This window comes from Pongo pygmaeus, chromosome 8 (genome assembly GCF_028885625.2).
Source record: "Pongo pygmaeus isolate AG05252 chromosome 8, NHGRI_mPonPyg2-v2.0_pri, whole genome shotgun sequence".
Lineage (NCBI taxonomy): Eukaryota > Metazoa > Chordata > Mammalia > Primates > Hominidae > Pongo > Pongo pygmaeus.
In genome coordinates this window covers 83,145,419-83,160,223 of record NC_072381.2, presented here as the reverse complement: position 1 = coordinate 83,160,223, position 14,805 = coordinate 83,145,419, and positions in this window count along the sequence as shown.

Genomic DNA, 14,805 nt, shown 5'->3' with positions numbered 1-14,805 from the left:
GTTTGTTATAATTTCTGTTCTTTTACATTTGCTGAGGAGGGCTTTACTTCCAACTATGTGGTCAATTTTGGAATAAGTGCAATGAGGTGCTGAGAAGAATGTATATTCTGTTGATAGGGGTGGAGAGTTCTGGAGATGTCTATTAGGTCTGCTTGATCCAGAGCTGAGTTCAAGTCCTGAATATCCTTGTTAATTTTCTGTCTCGTTGGTCTGTCTAATATTGACAGTGAGGTGTTAAAGTCTCCTACTATTATTGTGTGGGAGTCTGAGTCTCTTTGTAGGTCTCTAAGAACTTGCTTTATGAATCTGGGTGCTCCTGTATTGGGTGCATATATATTTAGGATAGTTAGCTCTTCCTGTTGAATTGATCCCTTTACCATTATGCAATGGCCTTCTTTGTCTCTTTTGATCTTTGTTGGTTTAAAGTCTGTTTTATCCAAGACTAGGATTGCAACCCCTGCTTTTTTTTGTTTTCCATTTGCTTGGTAGATCTTCCTCCATCCCTTTATTTTGAGCCTATGTGTGTCTCTGCATATGAGATGGGTCTCCTGAATACAGCACACTGATGGTTCTTGACTCTTTATCCAATTTGCCAGTCTGTGTCTTTTAATTGGAGGATTTAACCCATTTACACTTAAGGTTAATATTGTTATGTGTGAATCTGATCCTGTCATTATGATGTTAGCTGGTTATTTTGCTCAGTAGTTGATGCAGTTTCTGCACAGTGTCGATGGTCTTTACAATTTGGCATGTTTTTGCAGTGGCTGGTACTGGTTTTTCCTTTCCGTGTTTAGTGCTTCCTTCAGGAGCTCTTGTAAGGCAGGCCTGGTGCTGACAAAATCTCTCAGCATTTGTTTGTCTGTAAAGGATTTCACTTCTCCTTCACTTATGAAGCTTAGTTTGGCTGGATATGAAATTCTGGGTTGAAAATTCTTTTCTTTAAGAATGTTGAATATTGGCCCCCACTCTTTTCTGGCTTGTAGAGTTTCTGCCAAGAGATCTGCTGTTTGTCTGATGGGCTTCCCTTTGCGGGTAACCCGACCTTTCTCTCTGCCTGCCCTTAACATTTTTTCCTTCATTTCAACTTTGGTGAATCTAACAGTTATGTGTCTTGGAGTTGCTCTTCTCGAGGAGTATCTTTGTGGCATTCTCTGTATTTCCTGAATTTGAATGTTGGCCTGCCATGCTAGGTTGAGGAAGTTCTCCTGGATAATATCCTGAAGAGTGTTTTCCAACTTGGTTCCATTCTCCCCGTCACTTTCAGGTACACCAATAAGATGTAGATTTGGTCTTTTCACATAGTCCCGTATTTCTTGGAGGCTTTGTTCATTTCTTTTTACTCTTTTTTCTCTAAACTTCTCTTCTCACTTCATTTCATTCATTTGATATTCAATCACTGATACCCTTTCTTCCACTTGATCAAATCGGCTACTGAAGCTTGTGCATGTGTCACGTAGTTCTCATGCCATGGTTTGCAGCTCCATCAGGTCATTTAAGGACTTCTGTACACTGTTTATTCTAGTTAGCCATTCATCTAATCTTTTTCAAGGATTTTTGCTTCTTTGTGATGGGTTCAAACATCCTCCTTTAGCTTGGAGAAGTTGTTATTACCAATTGTCTGAAGCCTTCTTCTCTCAACTCATCAAAGTCATGCTCTGTCCAGCCTTTTTCCATTGCTGGTGAGGAGCCGCGTTCCTTTGGAGGAGAAGAGGTGCTCTGATATTTAGAATTTTCGGCTTTTCTGCTCTGGTTTCTCCCCATCTTTGTGGTTTTATCTACCTCTGGTCTTTGATGATGGTGATGTACAGATGGGGTTTTGATGTGGATGTCGTTTCTGTTTATTAGTTTTCCTTCTAACAATCGGGACCCTCAGCTGCTGGTCTGTTGGAGTTTGCTGGAAGTCCACTCCAGACCCTGTTTGCCTGGGTATCACCAGCGGAGGCTGCAGAACAGCAAATGTTGCTGTCTGATCCTTCCTCTGGAAGCTTCATCTCAGAGGCGCACCCAGCTGTATGAGGTGTCAGTCAGCCCCTACTGGAAGATGTCTCCCAGTTAGGCTACTCAGGGGTCAGAGACCCACTTGAGGAGGCAGTCTGTCCACTCTCAGATCTCAAACTCCATGCTGGGAGAACCACTACTCTCTTCAAGCTGTCAGACAGGGACGTTTAAGTCTGCAGAAGTTTCTGCTGCCTTTTGTTCAGCTATGCCCTGCCCCCAGAGATGGAGTCTACAGAGGCAGGTAGGCCTCCTTGAGCTGCCATGGGCTCCACCCAGTTCGAGTTCCTGGTGGCTTTGTTTACCTACTCAAGCCTCAGCAATGGTGGATGCCCCTCCCCCAGCCTTGCTGCCACCTTGCAGTTCAATCTCAGACTGCTGTGCTAGCAATGAGGGAGGCTCCGTGGGTGTGGGACCCTCAAAGCCAGGCACAGAATATAATCTCCTGGTGTGCCGTTTGCTAAGGCCATTGGAAAAGTGCAGTATTAGGGTGGGAGTGTCCCAATTTTCCAGGTACCGTCTGTCATGGCTTCCCTTTGCTAGGAAAGGGAATTCCCTGACCCTTTGTGCTTCCTGGGTGAGGCAATGCCCCACCCTGCTCCGTGGGCTGTGCCCACTGTCAGACAAGCCCCAGTGAGATGAACCCGGTACCTCAGTTGGAAATGCAGAAATCACCCGTCTTCTGTGCTGCTCATGCTGAGAGCTGCAGGCTGGAGCTCTTCCTATTCGGCCATCTTGGAACCTCCACCAGTAATTCTATTTTTAATTTTTTGAGGAACTTCCATTCTGTTTTTTATAATGACTGTAGTAATTTTCATTCTCACCAGTAGTGTATAAGAGTTTTCCTTGCTCCACATCTATGTCAGCATTCATTACTTTTTGTCTTTTTGATAATAGCCATTCTAATTGGGGTGAAATGATATTTCATTGTGGTTTTTATTTGCATTTCCCTGATGGTTAGTGATGCTGAGCATTATTTTCAGAAACCTGTTGGCCACTCACATATTTCCTTTTGAGGAATGTCTATTCAGGTCTTTTGCTCAAGGAAAGAGAACAAGAGTCTCTGCCTGGTAATCCAGATAATTATTCTGGATTTTGTCTAAGGCCATGAAGGTAACACCACAATGAGTCTGCAAGAACCAGTGTTAGTGGGCTTTGTGTGCTCTCCTAAAGCAGATACACCTTACAGCACAATGCCCAAGTCCTTTCAAATACCTGGAAAGCCTTCCCAAGAAAGACAGGTACAAACAAGCCCAGAATATGAAGACAATAATAAATACATAATTCTTCAATGCCCAGATACAGATGAACATCTGCAAGTATCAAAACAATCCAGGAAAACCATGACCTCACCAAATGAACTAAATAGGGCACCAGAGACAAAGCCTGGAGAAACAGAGCTATTTGACCTTTCAGATATAGAATTCAAAATAGCTATTTTGAGAAAACTCAAAGAAATTGAAGATAACACAGAGAATAAATTCAAAATTCTATCAGATTAATTTAACACAGAGATTCAAATAATTAAAGCAGAAATTCTGGAGTTGCAAAATGCAATTGGTATATTAAAGAATGCATCAGAGCCTTTTAACAGCAAGATTGATTAAGCAGAAGAAAGCATTAGTGAGCATAAAGACAGGCTATTTGAAAGTACACAGATAGAGGAGACAAAAGGAAAAAGAATAAAAAACAATGAAGCACACCTACAGGATCTAGAAAATAGCCTCAAAGGGGCAAATCTAAGACTTCTTGGCCCTAAAGAAAAGGTAGAGTAAGAGATAGGGGCAGAAAGTTTATTCAAAGGGATAATAATATCCCAAACCTAGACAAAAATGTCAATATCCAAGTACAAGAAGGTTATAGAACACCAAGCAGATTTAACCCACCGAAGACTACCTCAAGGTGTTTAATAATCAAACCCCCAAAGATCAAGGATAAACGAAGGATCTTGAAGGCAGCAAGAGGAAAGAAACAGGTCACATACAATGGAGCACCATTCATATACATCTGGCAGCAGACTATTCAGTGGAACCCTTACAGGCCAAGAGAAGTTTGCATGCTATATTTAAAGGACTGCAGGAAAAAAAACTTTTACACTAGAATAGTATATCTGACAAAAATGTCTTCCAAATATAAAGGAGGAATAAAGACTTTCCCTAACAAACAAAAGCTGATGAATTTCATCAACCCCAGATATGTCCTACAAAAAAATGCTAAAGGGAGTACTTCAATTAGAATGAAAAGGATATTAATGAGCAATAAGAAATCATCTGAAGGTACAAAACTCAGCGGTAATAGTAAGTACACAGAAAAACACAGAATATTATAACACTGTAACTGTGGTATGTAAACTACTCCCATATTTGCAGAAGCACTAAATGATGAACAAAAGAAATAACTACGACTTTTCAATATGTAGGTAGTACAATAAGATATAACTAGAAACAATAAAAAGTTTTAAAATGGAGGTGTGTGGAGACAATGTTAAGGTGTGAAGTTTTTATTAGTTTTCTTTTTGTTTGTTGTTTATGTAAACAGTGTTAAGTTATTATCAGCTTAAAATAATTGTTATAAGATAGTATTTGCAAGCCTCACAGTAACCTCAAACCAAATAACATACAATTGATATGCAGACACACACACACACAAAGCAAGAAACTAAGTTGTATCACCAGACAAAATTACCTTCACTAAAAGGAAGACAGAAAGGAAAGAAAGAAGAGAAAACCACGAAACAACCAGACAACAAATAACAAAATGGCAAGAGTAAGTTCTTACTTATCAACAATAAGTCCATTGAATGTCAATGGACTAAACTCTTCAATCAAAAAACATAGAATGGCTGAATGGATTAAAAAAACAAGACCCAGTAATCTGTTGCCTACGAGAAACACAGGTAAGCTATAAAAACAGACATAGACTAAAAATAAGGGGATGGAAGAATATATCCCACACCAATGGAAACCAAAAAAGAGCAGGAATAGCTATACTTATGTCAGACAAAATAGATCTCAAGACAAAAACTAAAAGACAAAGAAGGTCACTATATAATGGTAAAGGGGTCAATTCAGTAAGAGGATAAAATAATTTTAAATATTTTTGCACTGAGCACTGGAGCACCTAGAAATATAGTACAAATATTATTAAAGTGAGAGATAAACCCCAATATAATAATAACTGGAGACTTCAACACCCTGCTTTCAACACTGAACAGATCTTCCAGACAGAAAACCAACAAAGACACATCAGACTTCAACTACACTATAGACCAAATAGACCTAATAGTTATCTACAGAACATTTAATCCAACAGCTGAAGAATACACATAACTTTTCCTCTGCACATGGATCATTTTCAAGGAAAGACTATATGTTAGGTCACAAAACAGGTCTTAAAACATTCAAAAAATTGAAATTATATCAAGCATCTTCTCTGACCACAATGGAATAAAACTAGAAATCAATAACAAGAGAAATTTTGGAAACTATAAAAACACATGGAAATTAAACAAGATGCTCCTGAATGACCGGTGGGTCAATAAAGAAATTAGGAAGGAAATTGAAAAATTTCTTGAAACAAATGATTAAGAAAATACAACATGCCAAAATCTACAGGATTCAGCAAAAACAGTACTAAGAGGGAAGTTTATAGCTCTAAGTGTCTATATCAAAAAACAAGAAAAACTTCAAATGAACAACCTAATGATGCATTTCAAGGAACTAGAACAGCAAGAGCAAACCAAACCCAAAATTGATAGAAGAAAAGAAGTAATAAATACCAGAGCAGAAATAAATGAAATTGAAATGAAGAAAACAATATAAAAGTTCAATGAAACAAAGAGTTGGGTTTTTGAAAAGTTAAACAAAATTAACAAATCTTTAGCCAGACTAACTAAGAGAAAAAGAGAGAAGCTCTGAGTCTCATGCAGCATTACTGGGAATGTAAAATGGTACAACCACTGTGGAAAACAGTATGGAAGACCCTCAAAAAATTATAAATAGAATTACCATATGATCCAGCAATTGCACTTCTAGGTATATATCCAAAAGAGTTGACAGCAGGATCAGTAAGAGCTGTTTGCACACCGATGTTCACTGTAGCATTATTCACAATAGACATGAGGCAGAAGCAACCAAGATGTTCATATATGGGTTAATGATTAAACGAAATGTGGTATATACATACATTAGAATATTATTCAGCCTTAAAAATCCTGTCACATACTATACATGTGCTATATGAATGAAACTTGAGGACATTATACTAAGTGAAATGAGGCAGCAACAAAAAGACAAATACTGTGTGATTTCACTTTAATGAATTGTCTAAACTGGTCAATCTCATAGTAACAGAAAGTAAAATGGTGTTTTCCAGGGTTTGGAGAGAGGGAGAAATGGGAAGATGTTATTCAATGTGTATAGAGTTTCAGACTTTCAAGATGAAAAAGTTCTAGAGATTTTGTAAAACATGAATATAGTTAATGCAATTGAACTGTACACTTAAACACGATTCAGATATTAAATTTTGTTCTGGGTTTTTAGCACAATTTTTAAAAGGTCTCTATGATGTTACCTTTTTGTACAGAGTGTTGAGTTTCGTTTTGTTTTGTTTTGTCTTTTCTGGCAGGCAGTTAACTTACTAGTGGCTCTAATTGATCCTATTGAAGCTTGGTTTTAGTCTTTTAAGAATATGTCTAGAGCAACATTTGCTCTAGGACAAGAATAGGCTTACTCCTTAGATAATGGCTTTTTGACATCTCAACTAAATGCCCAGTGTTTGATGTATACAGCAAGGTCCCTCTACTCTGACTCATTGGACCTCCAATATCTCTCAGCACTATTCAACCTCTAATATCTCTATTCAGCTCACAGCCCTCAAGTAGTTCTTCTCTTCTGGGTTTCAGCAAATCTTGCCCTACAAATACCTAATATTAAGCCAGTGGCTTAAGGTGACCTTAGAAAAGATTTCTGAAGCTTCATCTCTAAACAGCTACCTCCTCTCTACTAACCTGCTTCATAAATTCCAGCCACAACGCTAATAATTTCTACCTTAGACACCATCAATTTCTCTTTGGGTTCTATTTCACTGCATTCCTAATCAAAAGGCCAGGGTAAATGTGTAGCTTACCTCCAGTAGTTCTTTCTTTTTAAGGATAGCAGTGTTGTGGAGTCTGTTGTTAGATGTCTAAAAAGAGTTGCTGCTTATGTATTTTTTGAGTGTTATATTTGTTTATGGCTGAAGGGTAAATCTAATAGTTATAACCCTGTCAATTATTCAGATGAAGAATTTGTCATTTTAAGTTTCTCTTTTTTATATTCACCACCCAGCATTCTACAGTATTTTTCATTTCTTTGTGGGATTTTTCTCTGCCTCTACAATATTTTAACTTCCATGAGGAGAGTGATTCTGTCAGTCTTACTCAATTCAGATCTCTAGTGCTCAGAAGAATGCTTGGTACTCATGATTAAACAACAAATATTTAATAAAATTAAAGGAAATGAATGAGTAAATTATTGAATAATTATGCACAGACAAAATTTGCTTCAGAACGTATTAAAAATTTTACACTAGCAATATAAAAGAATAGGTGAATAGATGTTGAAAAAATTTGTGCAAAACCTACGATATTGAAGAAGAAAATAAGGGGCAGACAAAGAAGTGAAGGAATAAAAAATGAAGAAGAAATAAGACAGTAAAAGAAGAAAATGGAAAAGAAGAAAGTTTGTAGAATTGTGGAGAAAAAAAAGACAAAAAGACAAGAGAAGAAATGAGGACATTTTTGTAAAAAGGAAAGGAAGAAAAAGGAAAGAGACAAGTATTATTTTAATTCTCTAACACAGCAAACATACTGTGCCCTGACTTTGTATTTTAAGGCAAAATTCTAGGGCTGCAATGGTGAAAATAGTTGGGTTATTCTTTCTAAACACCTTTATCCCCAAACATATTTGCCCTGACGTGTAAGAAATACACACAAAAATATAATCCAACTTAGATTATGCGTGCCATAGGAAAGTGCTGTGAGAAGAGTGACATCAAAACCTTATATGGGGATCTAGGTAGGCTTCTTAGAGAAAGTGACTAAGTTTGAAGGATGAATAGAAATTAAACAGATGTTATGGGACGAAACAATTTGACAAAAGGTTTGGAATAAGGAAAAGAAAGAGCATGGAACAGAAATTGTAAAAGTTTCTGATTGGCTTTCCTAATAATGTCTGAATGATGCTGTTGGGAATGTGTACTGGGAACGCAAGTTTGAGTCTCACATGGAGAGTCTCGAATATTGTTCTAGGAGTTTGAACTTTAAGTGCTCTTTAGCTTTTGGAAACCTCTGAGAGTTTTTCAATAAGAAAGTAATAAGCTCAGATCAGTGATTTTAGAACATAAAATGTAATTTTAAAAAGCAGAGAAATAAATAGAAAAGAGAGAGAAGGCAACTTTGAGCAAAACTTTTTTCTTAAAAAAAGCGTTTTTGGCACTTAGTTCTAGAAATGATAGAAAAACAGATGGAAAAGATGTTGGTAATGGAAATTATTTTATCAGTCTGTTTTTATCCTGCTTGCTAAGAAAGGGCATGACTTTTTTATTATGCATCTAAGGATCTCTTTTACTTTGAGCCGTTTTCACTTGGACACATTACAGTTGAGTGCTGATATTACTGATGTGCTTCCTCCCCTAAATCCCCTTGCCCAACAGGAGTTAAGTCTTGTAGGCCTAAGTGTCTGAAAACTCTGCTCCTCTAATGTGAAAAATCAAACAAAAACAAATGAAACACCACCAGTTATCAGGAATCAGCGTTTCTCTGCAACAAAAGAAAATAGAGGATCACATTCACCCACTCTGCTTTATTTATGGGAATTAAATTGGATTTGGCGTACAGAATATCTCTATCTCAATAAAATTCAAGTGCTGCACAGAAGATAAAGGGAATATACTTTTAAATGGGATTGCTTTTCGTTTTGGCATCAGGGTATTTGGTCATTCAGGAACTTTTGCACCTCTCACTTTTCACAGAAGGTCTTTTAGAGATGTATTTCAGCTAAGGAGCTCACCTCTGTGAAAGGAGGACTGGGCCCTTAGGGTTAGCTCTTAAAGATTACTTCTAAGTCATTTCAAGCATTCTGAATATTTTTCAATTATGTTCATTCAGACTGATTTGATATCCATGGGCAATATTATTTTGAGGTAACACTTCATAAGTATTAAAAAAATTACTGTCCCCCCATTTGAACTATTTAAAAAGAGAGTTAATGGAATGTAGAGTTACTTAATTTATGATAAAATTCATACCCTCCCATGTCTGAATATTTTCTAAGTGTCTTAATATATTTATTTCTCCCTGTACTAATTCCCTGAGCAAACTTCTATTAGAGTTACTTAATTACTAACTCATGAAGATGTCCATATAATTTCTTATTTCTATCTGCCTTCAATATAAATTTCCACATAGATAGATAGATATCTATATTTAGATAGACAGATGTGTTAGCTATATGCTAGGAGCTATTTACCTAAGTACCTAGCACATAGCTAGGACATCTATCTATATCTATTTATGTATCTATCATCTGTCTATCTATTGTTATCTATATTTATATTTATATCTACAAATATAAGTAGACAATGATAGACAGATATAAGTAAATAACGTGCCTAGATATAAGTAAAAAGACTGCCTACCTCTTTACTAGCCAAGCATGCAATAAGAGAGTGTTAATATTAATGATAATGAACACTTTACATTGGTACATCTAAGACTTAAGTATCCGGAGTTTCCTCTACTATATTTGACTTGTCTATTTTTGCCACTGTCTTTACTATTCAGATCTTAGTCATAAATCATTGCAGTCATTTCTGCTTATGGATAAGTTATCTTTAATGTATTCTCTAATAGGTGAACCATTTATTTTTTATTTATCATATTGATCAATTCTCTAACTTGTGGATTTCTTCAATTCACCATCTGAGTAGATTATATAATTTAAAAGTCTCCTTAGGAAAAAATATGACCAAATAAATATATTTAAAAACTTAATGGTTGAGCCATTTAATATTCAAATCAAGTTTACTATGTGACCAGTCCTATTAACTGGGCACACATTGTCTGTAAGGACACCAGGAAAAAAAGGAGAGTTACTGAAAAATGACTGGTTTCGTGATTGTACACATAACTCTAAGTGTTATTTGTTAATTAAACTATTAATCTCCAGAAAGGCAGTTGCTAGGATTCTTGCAGTCCACTATCCCTTTAGAGTAAGAGTGAGCAAACCATTATAAAATTCTTATTTTTGTAGAGTGGTTTTTACATTTTTAAGTAGTTGAGAAACTCAACAGAAGAAGAATATTTGAAGGCATAGAAAATTATATGAAAATCAAACTTCAGTGTCCATAAATAAAGTTTTATTTGAGAGCAGCTACACTTAATCTATATATTGCCTATGACTGCCTTCTTACTACAGTGGTCAAGGTGAGTAGTTGTGACAGACCCTATAGCCCATAAATCTTGAAATATTTAATATTGGCCCTTCATAGAAAAAATTTGCCAAATCCTCTGTTATAATAAGAGCCATCGTTCATGGAATTATTTTTACTGCTGTTTTAAACTGTATTAGTTGGAACTCTCTTGTCTGTAAGTGACAGAAACTCAACTCAAACATACATATTAAATATAGCTTAAACAAAAGACGATTTATTGGTTCGTGTAGCTTAAAAGTAAATCTGGTAGCCAGCATGATCAGATTCAAGGATAGGCTTTTGACTCAATCAGAACCAAAGTGATCTTTTCCCTAACTGATAGGCAAATCCTAAGAGAAAGATGCGGAGTAGACCCTTCTGTTGATGGTGTTAATCCAGCATGTCTTAGGCCTGGAGTTCCCCCAAGTGGTGGCAAAGATGGCCTCTGGCCACTTTAAATCACCAGTGGAAAGAGCCCACCTCTTTTCAAGTTGTTGCAGCAAAGGTCTCAAGGCTAACTCTTACTTTTCTAGATTGAGTGAGGTTCCAGGTACCACCAAGCATAATACATGCACTGCGTGTTGTGGGGGATGTTTGTGCAAAGGAAAATTGGGAAGAAGGAGAAATGACTGTCAAGCTGGCAAATCCAGCAGATGGCCACTGTAGTAAGAAAACAAGGTATTAGTTCTTCGCTTTCAATAGGTAAGAATACCTAATATCAAAAAGTTAAATGATTTATTTAAAATTACCCAGATGGAGAACACAAGCTGTGTGATTCTACCACACCGTGATGGCTTTCTAAACAGTCGTTATTGAGGTCCCCAAGTGTATATTTATCAGCCTGATGGAAAGTTTCCGAATGGTCCACAAATTCGGTTTCTCTGATGTCGTCTAAATACTCTTGTTAACTACACTGCCCAATACTCAAATCCGTCTTGGTCAAAATAACTTCAGACATTTACCAAGGCCCAAGGAAGAGAAACTTAGAGAATAGATTAGTTTTGTGCAGAGGAAGGGAGCAAGGAACTGGAGCAAAGTTTTTGAGCAGAAAGTGTCACCCAGTGAGAGAGCCACCATGTCCATAGGACCCGTGTGTGTGTGCTTATGGTGTGTATGAGAGAGACAGAGAGAAACAGGAGAGAGAGAGAGAGAAAGGGAGAAAGGAAGGAAGGAAGGAAGGAAGGAAGGAAGGAAGGGAGGGAGGGAGGGAGGGAGGGAGGGAGGGAGGAAGGAAGGGGAGAGGAGGAGAGGACATGCTTGGCTTTTGAGAGGTAGGGGTAAATGTGCACTAGAAGGCGGCTTGAGAAGAGCTGCTGGAAGACAATTTCTGCCTATTTCACAATTTTGCCGCAGCAGGATCCTGGAACACTTCCCAGGTGTAGATTGGTCTCTTTCCAGAATATTGATTCTGGTAGTAGAATCAATATGCTAGGCATTTCCATTTGCATCAGGCAAACAATAAGATAATTTCTTAATAGATTTCTGAGGATAATGAAAGTGCACAGCTCAGCAAAGGTGACTCACTTGGTGAGTCAGTTGTTTAATGCTGTCTCTTTATAAGTCATTACTCAAATCAAATTTCAGGTTATGCCAGCATTTGGGGCCTCATCTCAGCTCAACTCAGGAAGAATTGTTGGTTCAACCCACTGGCCACTTGCCAAGTTTATCCTTTACTTTGGGAGAAGGTACTTGTCATCTATATGCATAGAACATGACAATCTTGGGAGCTAATGCCAAAAGAAATTAAAAATCGTCATCTCTGTGGTTTTATATTCAGTTTCCGGATGAGCAAAATGCCTTAGAGCCTTCACTGTGAATTCAATCCAATTCCCAAACATTTAAAACAGCAGAGATATGACAAAGCAGACATTTAGCTAAAGAGTGAGCTCGATTATGCTTTGCACAGACAACATGAACTAGATGTTAAATAGATGCCAATATTTATCAATGTGTTTTCCATGTCCAGACTCCAGAATTTCAACTCCCCATAAATTCCTTAGGAGTAAAAGTATGACCATAATCAGAGCTTCCATTAATATTAATTTAGTTCTTCTGTATTTGAACTTTGACATTTCTTGAAAGAATATAATTCTTTTACATCTGAGAAAAGCGTTCAGGATCTATTAGACAAAGTTAAGTCTGGCACATTAAAATTGTAAACAGAGGTAAATCATGCTACAGTTCTATATCGAATTCTTTAGCCATTTGCAGCCTCTTGTGTTAGTAGCTCCAGATTGATGGAGGAATTAGACTCTTTGAGAAAAGGAAACATAATCAACATAGATTACTGTAATATGTTGGGGGGAAATTGACGGGTTTTTTTTCTCTTTACTCTTTTCTTGTTATTTCCTCTCAAACTTAATAGTGGTGCATCCCCAGGCAGGTTAAAGAAAATGATTTCTCTGTCAATTGTCAGCTGTGATGAAACCAGCGAGGGGTCGGCAAAAAAAGAGGGAATATGAGCTCAAGACTTAATTAAGATGGAGGCTGAGCAGAGGCTGCTGAGAGGAGGAGAAAGAGGGCCTCCAGGATTCATTTTGCCATTCAGGAGCAACGTCCTAAGAAAGAATAGTTTGCGCTGGGTACTGAGGAGCATTTGGGGATTCAAAATATGTGTGCGCAATAAGGATCAATTGTGTTTGCCTGCTCCTCTCTTCTTCCATTAGCAGAAAACATGGCTCTCCTCCTCTTCTTTCTGTCCATATGGATTACATAGAGTTGAACTCACCTCATTGTGTCACTCCTCATCAATCATACTAATCACATGGCCCTCCAGACCATTAACATAATCTATTCCCTTAGCTTCAGTGAATCATCAGGGTTAGGTGTCAACCCAAGTCATTCCAATGGGAGTGCTAGTGCTTCTTTGGATTTATTGAAAAAGATCTTGGAAAAGATCCAATAGAGTTTTTCCTATTTTCCCTCAGATTGCTGGTAGGTTGGAAGTTGGGTGCAATAAACTTTCTCATTTTCATGAAAGAGCCTACCTCAGAAGGAGACTAATACGGGAAAGCTAGACTTGAGTGACAGGCATCCACACGCATACAAAGATACTAGCATTCTTTGCATTTCTGAACCAAACAATGCCTGATTTCCCTTGACCATCCGGTTATATAAGCCAATAAATCTTCTTACATTTTAATCTAGTCTGAGCTGAGTTTTTGTTGATTTTTCTAATACTTGCAAGTGACCTGACTTACACAAGTTATCTATTTTCATTTTCATCATGGGTTACAATAGAAAGCATACAAAGAAAAAAGAAATATGAAAAAGATAAGGAAAGGATATATTTATATTTTCTAATTATATATTATTATAAAGAAAAAAGAAATATGAAAAATATAAGGAAAGAATATATTTATATTTACATATAAAAAAATTTACATTTTGTGTCAAGTACCAGATACTCTTGAAATAATCTCCTGTTTGGGAAACCAAAAGAATAGGTATTTTTTATAGCAAGATGTTTTTCTCTCACTTGAAGCTATTGGGGGAGGATATCATCTCAAGAGAATTTTCCCTTGCACACTTTATTACTCATCCCATCATCCAGTGTATTCTCAGTTTGAATTCTGATACTTTAAGATGCCCACTCCAATTTATGTTATGACAATCTAATCTTCAAAATATACTGTAAGTTCTGAACAACACCTGAGTTAAAACTGAATCATAGCTATAGAAAAGCTTATGAATAATCACTGTTACAGTACACCTCTAATCACTGTTACAGTATGCCTCTAGTTCTTATTTTTTAAAGCCTCTCACTCATAACTATTCTTTACAGAAATAACTATTACAAATTTTCTCATACGTATGAACACAGCAAAGAAGTTCTGTTATCATACAATGTAGGTAATGAAGACTTACATATTGATGTATTCTCAAGCCTTCTACCTGGATATAGTATGTCTGTTGTTATCATTATTATTTTGAAAAGGAAAAAGATGAAAATGGATAAAATAATTGACCAGTTTTGAACAAAAGCCAACATTTCCTTGGAATCTGGTTCTTTTCCAAGAGCTATGAGTCATAAACAAATGCGATTATGAATCACTATCCCCAACACAGAACACATTTATAATAAGGTTATCTTTAGTTGCATTTTTTATATCAAAAATATTTTCTCAGAACAATTCAAAACTCTAACATAACCTATCTAATACTCTGGAGGATTTATTTTATAGGCTTGGAAGAATAAAACGTTAGTTAACAATGAGAATCCAGAGACACAGGTTTATCTCCTGGCTCTGAATAAATTGCTGAATGTCACTGGACATATTTCCTCTGTGAATGTGATGCAGGACCAAATTGTACTTTGCACTTTGATTGTTTCCATGACAAAATGATATAGCTAATGAA